This window comes from Lissotriton helveticus, chromosome 4_1, assembly GCF_964261635.1.
Source record: "Lissotriton helveticus chromosome 4_1, aLisHel1.1, whole genome shotgun sequence".
In the NCBI taxonomy this organism is placed as follows: Eukaryota; Metazoa; Chordata; class Amphibia; order Caudata; family Salamandridae; genus Lissotriton; species Lissotriton helveticus.
In genome coordinates, this window is record NC_136063.1 from 969,571,310 (window position 1) to 969,583,626 (window position 12,317).

At 32.7% G+C, this 12,317-nt stretch overlaps 8 non-coding genes across 8 annotated transcripts; all 8 read left to right on the forward strand.

Moving 5' to 3' along the window:
- Nucleotides 1–378: 378 nt before the first annotated feature.
- TRNAI-AAU (transfer RNA isoleucine (anticodon AAU)) lies at nucleotides 379–452 on the forward strand. Its single transcript has one exon. It is a non-coding gene; the product is annotated as a tRNA-Ile (tRNA).
- Nucleotides 453–1,895: 1,443 nt separating this feature from the next.
- TRNAF-AAA (transfer RNA phenylalanine (anticodon AAA)) lies at nucleotides 1,896–1,969 on the forward strand. The gene has a single exon. It is a non-coding gene; the product is annotated as a tRNA-Phe (tRNA).
- A 789-nt stretch (nucleotides 1,970–2,758) lies between these two features.
- On the forward strand, nucleotides 2,759–2,832 carry TRNAI-AAU (transfer RNA isoleucine (anticodon AAU)). Its single transcript has one exon. It is a non-coding gene; the product is annotated as a tRNA-Ile (tRNA).
- A 1,443-nt stretch (nucleotides 2,833–4,275) lies between these two features.
- TRNAI-AAU (transfer RNA isoleucine (anticodon AAU)) lies at nucleotides 4,276–4,349 on the forward strand. The gene has a single exon. It is a non-coding gene; the product is annotated as a tRNA-Ile (tRNA).
- Nucleotides 4,350–4,929: 580 nt separating this feature from the next.
- TRNAI-AAU (transfer RNA isoleucine (anticodon AAU)) lies at nucleotides 4,930–5,003 on the forward strand. Its single transcript has one exon. It is a non-coding gene; the product is annotated as a tRNA-Ile (tRNA).
- Nucleotides 5,004–7,103: 2,100 nt separating this feature from the next.
- On the forward strand, nucleotides 7,104–7,177 carry TRNAI-AAU (transfer RNA isoleucine (anticodon AAU)). Its single transcript has one exon. It is a non-coding gene; the product is annotated as a tRNA-Ile (tRNA).
- A 2,100-nt stretch (nucleotides 7,178–9,277) lies between these two features.
- On the forward strand, nucleotides 9,278–9,351 carry TRNAI-AAU (transfer RNA isoleucine (anticodon AAU)). The gene has a single exon. It is a non-coding gene; the product is annotated as a tRNA-Ile (tRNA).
- Nucleotides 9,352–10,140: 789 nt separating this feature from the next.
- TRNAI-AAU (transfer RNA isoleucine (anticodon AAU)) lies at nucleotides 10,141–10,214 on the forward strand. Its single transcript has one exon. It is a non-coding gene; the product is annotated as a tRNA-Ile (tRNA).
- Nucleotides 10,215–12,317: the final 2,103 nt, after the last annotated feature.

Here is a 12,317-nt window from a genome sequence, read left to right on the forward strand (position 1 = left end):
ATTTCAATCAGTCTCCAAGCCAATACTTGATTCTCCTTTAATGTTGAAAATAGATGTATTTTCTCTGTATCATGTTTACCTCTATATTTCCTTTGCGCAGAAGCTGATAGAATGATTAGATGAATCAATTGAATATAGGTGATGAATATTTATTTATTGCTAAACCACGTGGAAAAAACGTTACTGGTTCAAAATTCTAACACTAAGTATGGAAATCTCTTTTGTATTGCAATTTTTTTGAAGTCATATTAGTTTCTTCATGTTGATAATATGAAAGTTAATTCATATTAAACAGCTGAAATTAAGCTTTCCAAATCTCCCGGTTGAACTATCATTAGCACTGCTTCCTGTGCTGGTCCTCCAGAAGATGTGCAAATTGGCCTGTTAGCTCAGTTGGTTAGAGCGTGGTGCTAATAACGCCAAGGTCACAGGTTCGATCCCTGTACAGGCCAAGTTTAATTCTTTGAAAAAAGATGAATATTTCTTGTGTCTCATTTTGGACTGTTTATCTCCTTGGATCAAACGCTGCTTGAAGGATTGGATGAATACATTTGATATATTTATAGAATTAATTACTATTCTTAAAGCGCCTGGAATATCTATTAATGGTACTAAGTTCTAACGCCAAGTAACTAAATCTTTTATTTATTGCAATTTATTGAGATCATTTTTGTTTAGTCTTGTTGATAATATATAAAGATACTATGAATGTAAACAGCTGAATATAAGCTTTCCAACTATCCCGGATTAACAATCAGTAGGACTTCATCATCTGCTTCATCTTCAATAGTATGCTATATATTTAGTGACTCTATTAGTTTAGTCTGTTAGAGCATGAAGTTAAAAACGCCAAGGACATACTTTCAATCAGTCTCCAAGCCAATACTTGATGCTCCTTTAATGTTGAAAATAGATGTATTTTCTACTGTATCATGTTTATCTCTATATTTCCTTTGAGGAGAAGCTGATAAAATGATTAGATGAATCAATTCAATATAGGTGATGAATATTTATTTATTGCTTAACCACATGAAAAAAACGTTAATGGTTCTAAGTTCTAACACTAAGTATGAAAATCTCTTTTGTATTGTATTTTTTTTTAAGTCATATTAGTTTCTTCATGTTGATAATATATAACAATAACTTCATGGTAAACTGCTGAAATTAAGTTTTCCAAATCTCCTGGGTTAACTATCATTTGCCCTTCTTCATTTGCTGGACCTCCAGGTAGTTGTGCAAAATGGCCTGTTAGCTCAGATGGTTAGAGTGTGGTGCTAATAACGCCAAGGTCACAGGTTTGATCCCTGTACAGGCCAAGTTCAATTGTTTGAACAAAGATGAATTTTTCTTGTGTCTCATTTTGGACTGTTAATCTTCTTGAATCACACGCTGCTTGAAGGATTGGATGGAATCAGTAGCATTTCATCATCTGCTAATTCTTCAAAAGTATTCTATATATTTAGTGAGCCTATTAGTTTAGTCTGTTAGAGCATGAAGTTAAAAACGCAAAGGACATAATTTCAATCAGTCTCCTAGCCAATATTTGAAGCTCCTTTAATGTTGAAAATAGATGTATTTTCTTCTTATCATGTTTACATCCATATTTCCTTTGCGCAGAAGCTGATAGAATGATTAGATGAATCAATTGAATATAGGTGATGAATATTTATTTATTGCTAAACCACGTGGAAAAAACGTTACTGGTTCAAAATTCTAACACTAAGTATGGAAATCTCTTTTGTATTGCAATTTTTTTGAAGTCATATTAGTTTCTTCATGTTGATAATATGAAAGTTAATTCATATTAAACAGCTGAAATTAAGCTTTCCAAATCTCCCGGTTGAACTATCATTAGCACTGCTTCGTGTGCTGGTCCTCCAGACGATGTGCAAATTGGCCTTTTAGCTCAGTTGGTTAGAGCGTGGTGCTAAAAACGCCAAGGTCACAGGTTCGATCCCTGTACAGGCCAAGTTTAATTCTTTGAAAAAAGATTAATTTTTCTTGTGTCTCATTTTGGACTGTTTATCTCCTTGGATCAAACGCTGCTTGAAGGACTGGATGAATACATTTAATATAATTATAGAATTAATTACTATTCTTAAAGCGCCTGGAATATCTATTAATGATTCTAAGTTCTAACGCCAAGTAACTAAATCTCTTATTTATAGCAATTTATTGATATCATTTTTGTTTAGTCTTGTTGATAATATATAAAGATACTATGAATGTAAACAGCTGAATATAAGCTTTCCAACTATCCCGGATTAACAATCAGTAGGACTTCATCATCTGCTTCATCTTCAATAGTATGCTATATATTTAGTGACTCTATTAGTTTAGTCTGTTAGAGCATGAAGTTAAAAACGACAAGGACATACTTTCAATCAGTCTCCAAACCAATACTTGATGCTCCTTTAATGTTGAAAATAGATGTATTTTCTACTGTATCATGTTTATCTCTATATTTCCTTTTAGGAGAAGCTGATAAAATGATTAGATGAATCAATTCAATATAGGTGATGAATATTTATTTATTGCTTAACCACATGAAAAAAACGTTAATGGTTCTAAGTTCTAACACTAAGTATGAAAATCTCTTTTGTATTGTATTTTTTTTAAGTCATATTAGTTTCTTCATGTTGATAATATATAACAATAACTTCATGGTAAACTGCTGAAATTAAGTTTTCCAAATCTCCTGGGTTAACTATTATTTGCCCTTCTTCATTTGCTGGACATCCAGGTAGTTGTGCAAAATGGCCTGTTAGCTCAGATGGTTAGAGCGTGGTGCTAATAACGCCAAGGTCACAGGTTCGATCCCTGTACAGGCCAAGTTCAATTGTTTGAACAAAGATAAATTTTTCTTGTGTCTCATTTTGGACTGTTAATCTTCTTGAATCACACGCTGTTAGAAGGATTGGATGGAATCAGTAGCATTTCATCATCTGCTAATTCTTCAAAAGTATTCTATATATTTAGTGAGCCTATTAGTTTAGTCTGTTAGAGCATGAAGTTAAAAACGCAAAGGACATAATTTCAATCAGTCTCCAAGCCAATACTTGATGCTCCTTTAATGTTGAAAATAGATGTATTTTCTTCTGTATCATGTTTACCTCCATATGTCTTTTGCGCAGAAGCTGATAGAATGATTAGATGAATCAATTGAATATAGGTGATGAATATTTATTTATTGCTAAACCACGTGGAAAAAACGTTAGTGGTTCAAAATTCTAACACTAAGTATGGAAATCCCTTTTGTATTGCAATTTTTTTGAAGTCATATTAGTTTCTTCATGTTGATAATATGAAAGTTAATTCATATTAAACAGCTGAAATTAAGCTTTCCAAATCTTCCGGTTGAACTATCATTAGCACTGCTTCCTGTGCTGGTCCTCCAGAAGATGTGCAAATTGGCCTTTTAGCTCAGTTGGTTAGAGCGTGGTGCTAATAACGCCAAGGTCACAGATTCGATCCCTGTACAGGCCAAGTTTAATTCTTTGAAAAAGATTAATTTTTCTTGTGTCTCATTTTGGACTGTTTATCTCCTTGGATCAAACGCTGCTTGAAGGACTGGATGAATACATTTGATATAATTATAGAATTAATTACTATTCTTAAAGCGCCTGGAATATCTATTAATGGTTCTAAGTTCTAACGCCAAGTAACTAAATCTCTTATTTATAGCAATTTATTGAGATCATTTTTGTTTAGTCTTGTTGATAATATATAATGATACTATGAATGTAAATAGCTGAATATAAGCTTTCCAACTATCCCGGATTAACAATCAGTAGTACTTCATCATCTGCTTCATCTTCAATAGTATGCTATATATTTAGTGACTCTATTAGTTTAGTCTGTTAGAGCATGAAGTTAAAAATGACAAGGACATACTTTCAATCAGTCTCCAAGCCAATACTTGATGCTCCTTTAATGTTGAAAATAGATGTATTTTCTACTGTATCATGTTTATCTCTATATTTCCTTTGAGGAGTAGCTGATAAAATGATTAGATGAATCAATTCAATATAGGTGATGAATATTTATTTATTGCTTAACCACATGAAAAAAACGTTAATGGTTCTAAGTTCTAACACTAAGTATGAAAATCTCTTTTGTATTGTATTTTTTTTTAAGTCATATTAGTTTCTGCATGTTGATAATATATAACAATAACTTCATGGTAAACTGCTGAAATTAAGTTTTCCAAATCTCCTGGGTTAACTATCATTTGCCCTTCTTCATTTGCTGGACCTCCAGGTAGTTGTGCAAAATGGCCTGTTAGCTCAGATGGTTAGAGCGTGGTGCTAATAACGCCAAGGTCACAGGTTCGATCCCTGTACAGGCCAAGTTCAATTGTTTGAACAAAGATGAATTTTTCTTGTGTCTCATTTTGGACTGTTAATCTTCTTGAATCACACGCTGCTTGAAGGATTGGATGGAATCAGTAGCATTTCATCAGCTGCTAATTCTTCAAAATTATTCTATATATTTAGTGAGCCTATTAGTTTAGTCTGTTAGAGCATGAAGTTAAAAACGCGAAGGACATAATTTCAATCAGTCTCCTAGCCAATATTTCAAGCTCCTTTAATGTTGAAAATAGATGTATTTTCTTCTGTATCATGTTTACATCCATATTTCCTTTGCGCAGAAGCTGATAGAATGATTAGATGAATCAATTGAATATAGGTGATGAATATTTATTTATTGCTAAACCACGTGGAAAAAACGTTACTGGTTCAAAATTCTAACACTAAGTATGGAAATCTCTTTTGTATTGCAATTTTTTTGAAGTCATATTAGTTTCTTCATGTTGATAATATGAAAGTTAATTCATATTAAACAGCTGAAATTAAGCTTTCCAAATCTCCCGGTTGAACTATCATTAGCACTGCTTCCTGTGCTGGTCCTCCAGAAGATGTGTAAATTGGCCTTTTAGCTCAGTTGGTTAGAGCGTGGTGCTAATAACGCCAAGGTCACAGGTTCGATCCCTGTACAGGCCAAGTTTAATTCTTTGAAAAATATTAATTTTTCTTGTGTCTCATTTTGGACTGTTTATCTCCTTGGATCAAACGCTGCTTGAAGGACTGAATGAATACATTTGATATAATTATAGAATTAATTACTATTCTTAAAGCGCCTGGAATATCTATTAATGGTTCTAAGTTCTAACGCCAAGTAACTAAATCTCTTATTTATAGCAATTTATTGAGATCATTTTTGTTTAGTCTTGTTGATAATATATAAAGATACTATGAATGTAAATAGCTGAATATAAGCTTTCCAACTATCCCGGATTAACAATCAGTAGGACTTCATCATCTGCTTCATCTTCAATAGTATGCTATATATTTAGTGACTCTATTAGTTTAGTCTGTTAGAGCATGAAGTTAAAAACGACAAGGACATACTTTCAATCAGTCTCCAAGCCAATACTTGATGCTCCTTTAATGTTGAAAATAGATGTATTTTCTACTGTATCATGTTTATCTCTATATGTCCTTTGAGGAGAAGCTGATAAAATGATTAGATGAATCAATTCAATATAGGTGATGAATATTTATTTATTGCTTAACCACATGGAAAAAACATTAATGGTTCTAAGTTCTAACACTAAGTATGAAAATCTCTTTTGTATTGTAATTTTTTTTAAGTCATATTAGTTTCTTCATGTTGATAATATATAACAATAACTTCATGGTAAACTGCTGAAATTAAGCTTTCCAAATCTCCTGGGTTAACTATCATTTGCCCTTCTTCATTTGCTGGACCTCCAGGTAGTGGTGCAAAATGACCTGTTAGCTCAGATGGTTAGAGCGTGGTGCTAATAACGCCACGGTCACTAGTTCGATCCCTGTACAGGCCAAGTTCAATTGTTTGAACAAATATGAATTTTTCTTGTGTCTCATTTTGGACTGTTAATCTTCTTGAATCACACGCTGCTTGAAGGATTGGATGGAATCAGTAGCATTTCATCATCTGCTAATTCTTCAAAAGTATTCTATATATTTAGTGAGCCTATTAGTTTAGTCAGTTAGAGCATTAAGTTAAAAACGCAAAGGACATAATTTCAATCAGTCTCCAAGCCAATATTTGAAGCTCCTTTAATGTTGAAAATAGATGTATTTTCTACTGTATCATGTTTATCTCTATATTTCCTTTGAGGAGAAGCTGATAAAATGATTAGATGAATCAATTCAATATAGGTGATGAATATTTATTTATTGCTTAACCACATGGAATTTTTTTTAATGGTTCTAAGTTCTAACACTAAGTATGTAAATCTCTTTTGTATTGTAATTTTTTTTAAGTCATATTAGTTTCTTCATGTTGATAATATATAACAATAACTTCATGGTAAACTGCTGAAATTAAGCTTTCCAAATCTCTTGGGTTAACTATCATTTGCCCTTCTTCATATGCTGGACCTCCAGCTAGCTGTGCAAAATGGCCTGTTAGCACAGATGGTTAGAGCGTGGTGCTAATAACGCCAAGGTCACAGGTTCGATCCCTGTACAGGCCAAGTTTAATTGTTTGAACAAAGATGAATTTTTCTTGTGTCTCATTTTGGACTGTTTATCTCCTTGAATCACACGCTGCTTGAAGGATTGGATGGAATCAGTAGCATTTCATCATCTGCTAATTCTTCAAAAGTATTCTATATATTTAGTGAGCCTATTAGTTTAGTCAGTTAGAGCATTAAGTTAAAAACGCAAAGGACATAATTTCAATCAGTCTCCTAGCCAATATTTCAAGCTCCTTTAATGTTGAAAATAGATGTATTTTCTTCTGTATCATGTTTACATCCATATTTCCTTTGCGCAGAAGCTGATAGAATGATTAGATGAATCAATTGAATATAGGTGATGAATATTTATTTATTGCTAAACCACGTGGAAAAAACGTTACTGGTTCAAAATTCTAACACTAAGTATGGAAATCTCTTTTGTATTGCAATTTTTTTGAAGTCATATTAGTTTCTTCATGTTGATAATATGAAAGTTAATTCATATTAAACAGCTGAAATTAAGCTTTCCAAATCTCCCGGTTGAACTATCATTAGCACTGCTTCCTGTGCTGGTCCTCCAGAAGATGTGTAAATTGGCCTTTTAGCTCAGTTGGTTAGAGCGTGGTGCTAATAACGCCAAGGTCACAGGTTCGATCCCTGTACAGGCCAAGTTTAATTCTTTGAAAAATATTAATTTTTCTTGTGTCTCATTTTGGACTGTTTATCTCCTTGGATCAAACGCTGCTTGAAGGACTGAATGAATACATTTGATATAATTATAGAATTAATTACTATTCTTAAAGCGCCTGGAATATCTATTAATGGTTCTAAGTTCTAACGCCAAGTAACTAAATCTCTTATTTATAGCAATTTATTGAGATCATTTTTGTTTAGTCTTGTTGATAATATATAAAGATACTATGAATGTAAATAGCTGAATATAAGCTTTCCAACTATCCCGGATTAACAATCAGTAGGACTTCATCATCTGCTTCATCTTCAATAGTATGCTATATATTTAGTGACTCTATTAGTTTAGTCTGTTAGAGCATGAAGTTAAAAACGACAAGGACATACTTTCAATCAGTCTCCAAGCCAATACTTGATGCTCCTTTAATGTTGAAAATAGATGTATTTTCTACTGTATCATGTTTATCTCTATATGTCCTTTGAGGAGAAGCTGATAAAATGATTAGATGAATCAATTCAATATAGGTGATGAATATTTATTTATTGCTTAACCACATGGAAAAAACATTAATGGTTCTAAGTTCTAACACTAAGTATGAAAATCTCTTTTGTATTGTAATTTTTTTTAAGTCATATTAGTTTCTTCATGTTGATAATATATAACAATAACTTCATGGTAAACTGCTGAAATTAAGCTTTCCAAATCTCCTGGGTTAACTATCATTTGCCCTTCTTCATTTGCTGGACCTCCAGGTAGTGGTGCAAAATGACCTGTTAGCTCAGATGGTTAGAGCGTGGTGCTAATAACGCCACGGTCACTAGTTCGATCCCTGTACAGGCCAAGTTCAATTGTTTGAACAAATATGAATTTTTCTTGTGTCTCATTTTGGACTGTTAATCTTCTTGAATCACACGCTGCTTGAAGGATTGGATGGAATCAGTAGCATTTCATCATCTGCTAATTCTTCAAAAGTATTCTATATATTTAGTGAGCCTATTAGTTTAGTCAGTTAGAGCATTAAGTTAAAAACGCAAAGGACATAATTTCAATCAGTCTCCAAGCCAATATTTGAAGCTCCTTTAATGTTGAAAATAGATGTATTTTCTACTGTATCATGTTTATCTCTATATTTCCTTTGAGGAGAAGCTGATAAAATGATTAGATGAATCAATTCAATATAGGTGATGAATATTTATTTATTGCTTAACCACATGGAATTTTTTTTAATGGTTCTAAGTTCTAACACTAAGTATGTAAATCTCTTTTGTATTGTAATTTTTTTTAAGTCATATTAGTTTCTTCATGTTGATAATATATAACAATAACTTCATGGTAAACTGCTGAAATTAAGCTTTCCAAATCTCTTGGGTTAACTATCATTTGCCCTTCTTCATATGCTGGACCTCCAGCTAGCTGTGCAAAATGGCCTGTTAGCACAGATGGTTAGAGCGTGGTGCTAATAACGCCAAGGTCACAGGTTCGATCCCTGTACAGGCCAAGTTTAATTGTTTGAACAAAGATGAATTTTTCTTGTGTCTCATTTTGGACTGTTTATCTCCTTGAATCACACGCTGCTTGAAGGATTGGATGGAATCAGTAGCATTTCATCATCTGCAAATTCTTCAAAAGTATTCTATATATTTAGTGAGCCTATTAGTTTAGTCTGTTAGAGCATGAAGTTCAAAACGCAAAGGACATAATTTCAATCAGTCTCCAAGCCAATACTTGATGCTCCTTTAATGTTGAAAATAGATGTATTTTCTTCTGTATCATGTTTACCTCCATATTTCCTTTGCGCAGAAGCTGATAGAATGATTAGATGAATCAATTGAATATAGGTGATGAATATTTATTTATTGCTAAACCACGTGGAAAAAACGTTACTGGTTCAAAATTCTAACACTAAGTATGAAAATCTCTTTTGTATTGCAATTTTTTTGAAGTCATATTAGTTTCTTCATGTTGATAATATGAAAGTTAATTCATGTTAAACAGCTGAAATTAAGCTTTCCAAATCTCCCGGTTGAACTATCATTAGCACTGCTTCCTGTGCTGCTCCTCCAGAAGATGTGCAAATTGGCCTGTTAGCTCAGTTGGTTAGAGCATGGTGCTAATAACGCCAAGGTCACAGGTTCGATCCCTGTACAGGCCAAGTTTAATTCTTTGAAAAAAGATGAATATTTCTTGTGTCTCATTTTGGACTGTTTATCTCCTTGGATCAAACGCTGCTTGAAGGATTGGATGAATACATTTGATATATTTATAGAATTAATTACTATTCTTAAAGCGCCTGGAATATCTATTAATGGTTCTAAGTTCTAACGCCAAGTAACTAAATCTTTTATTTATTGCAATTTATTGAGATCATTTTTGTTTAGTCTTGTTGATAATATATAAAGATACTATGAATGTAAACAGCTGAATATAAGCTTTCCAACTATCCCGGATTAACAATCAGTAGGACTTCATCATCTGCTTCATCTTCAATAGTATGCTATATATTTAGTGACTCTATTAGTTTAGTCTGTTAGAGCATGAAGTTAAAAACGCCAAGGACATACTTTCAATCAGTCTCCAAGCCAATACTTGATGCTCCTTTAATGTTGAAAATAGATGTATTTTCTACTGTATCATGTTTATCTCTATATTTCCTTTGAGGAGAAGCTGATAAAATGATTAGATGAATCAATTCAATATAGGTGATGAATATTTATTTATTGCTTAACCACATGAAAAAAACGTTAATGGTTCTAAGTTCTAACACTAAGTATGAAAATCTCTTTTGTATTGTATTTTTTTTAAGTCATATTAGTTTTTTCATGTTGATAATATATAACAATAACTTCATGGTAAACTGCTGAAATTAAGTTTTCCAAATCTCCTGGGTTAACTATTATTTGCCCTTCTTCATTTGCTGGACATCCAGGTAGTTGTGCAAAATGGCCTGTTAGCTCAGATGGTTAGAGCGTGGTGCTAATAACGCCAAGGTCACAGGTTCGATCCCTGTACAGGCCAAGTTCAATTGTTTGAACAAAGATGAATTTTTCTTGTGTCTCATTTTGGACTGTTAATCTTCTTGAATCACACGCTGCTTGAAGGATTGGATGGAATCAGTAGCATTTCATCATCTGCTAATTCTTCAAAAGTATTCTATATATTTAGTGAGCCTATTAGTTTAGACTGTTAGAGCATGAAGTTAAAAACGCAAAGGACATAATTTCAATCAGTCTCCAAGCCAATACTTGATGCTCCTTTAATGTTGAAAATAGATGTATTTTCTTCTGTATCATGTTTACCTCCATATTTCCTTTGCGCAGAAGCTGATAGAATGATTAGATGAATCAATTGAATATAGGTGATGAATATTTATTTATTGCTAAACCACGTGGAAAAAACGTTAGTGGTTCAAAATTCTAACACTAAGTATGGATATCCCTTTTGTATTGCAATTTTTTTGAAGTCATATTAGTTTCTTCATGTTGATAATATGAAAGTTAATTCATATTAAACAGCTGAAATTAAGCTTTCCAAATCTCCCGGTTGAACTATCATTAGCACTGCTTCCTGTGCTGGTCCTCCAGAAGATGTGCAAATCGGCCTTTTTGCTCAGTTGGTTAGAGCGTGGTGCTAATAACGCCAAGGTCACAGATTCGATCTCTGTACAGGCCAAGTTTAATTCTTTGAAAAAGATTAATTTTTCTTGTGTCTCATTTTGGACTGTTTATCTCCTTGGATCAAACGCTGCTTGAAGGACTGGATGAATACATTTGATATAATTATAGAATTAATTACTAATCTTCAAGCGCCTGGAATATCTATTAATGGTTCTAAGTTCTAACGCCAAGTAACTAAATCTCTTATTTATAGCAATTTATTGAGATCATTTTTGTTTAGTCTTGTTGATAATATATAAAGATACTATGAATGTAAATAGCTGAATATAAGCTTTCCAACTATCCCGGATTAACAATCAGTAGGACTTCATCATCTGCTTCATCTTCAATAGTATGCTATATATTTAGTGACTCTATTAGTTTAGTCTGTTAGAGCATGAAGTTAAAAACCACAAGGACATACTTTCAATCAGTCTCCAAGCCAATACTTGATGCTCCTTTAATGTTGAAAATAGATGTATTTTCTACTGTATCATGTTTATCTCTATATTTCCTTTGAGGAGAAGCTGATAAAATGATTAGATGAATCAATTCAATATAGGTGATGAATATTTATTTATTGCTTAACCACATGAAAAAAACGTTAATGGTTCTAAGTTCTATCACTAAGTATGAAAATCTCTTTTGTATTGTATTTTTTTTAAGTCATATTAGTTTCTTCATGTTGATAATATATAACAATAACTTCATGGTAAACTGCTGAAATTAAGTTTTCCAAATCTCCTGGGTTAACTATTAGTTGCCCTTCTTCATTTGCTGGACATCCAGGTAGTTGTGCAAAATGGCCTGTTAGCTCAGATGGTTAGAGCGTGGTGCTAATAACGCCAAGGTCACAGGTTCGTTCCCTGTACAGGCCAAGTTCAATTGTTTGAAAAAAGATTAATTTTTCTAGTGTCTCATTTTGGACTGTTAATCTTCTTGAATCACACGCTGCTTGAAGGATTGGCTGGAATCAGTAGCATTTCATCATCTGCTAATTCTTCAAAAGTATTCTATATATTTAGTGAGCCTATTAGTTTAGTCTGTTAGAGCATGAAGTTAAAAACGCAAAGGACATAATTTCAATCAGTCTCCAAGCCAATACTTGATTCTCCTTTAATGTTGAAAATAGATGTATTTTCTCTGTATCATGTTTACCTCCATATTTCCTTTGTGCAGAAGCTGATAGAATGATTAGATGAATCAATTGAATATAGGTGATGAATATTTATTTATTGCTAAACCACGTGGAAAAAACGTTAGTGGTTCAAAATTCTAACACTAAGTATGGAAATCCCTTTTGTATTGCAATTTTTTTGAAGTCATATTAGTTTCTTCATGTTGATAATATGAAAGTTAATTCATATTAAACAGCTGAAATTAAGCTTTCCAAATCTCCCGGTTGAACTATCATTAGCACTGCTTCCTGTGCTGGTCCTCCAGAAGATGTGCAAATTGGCCTTTT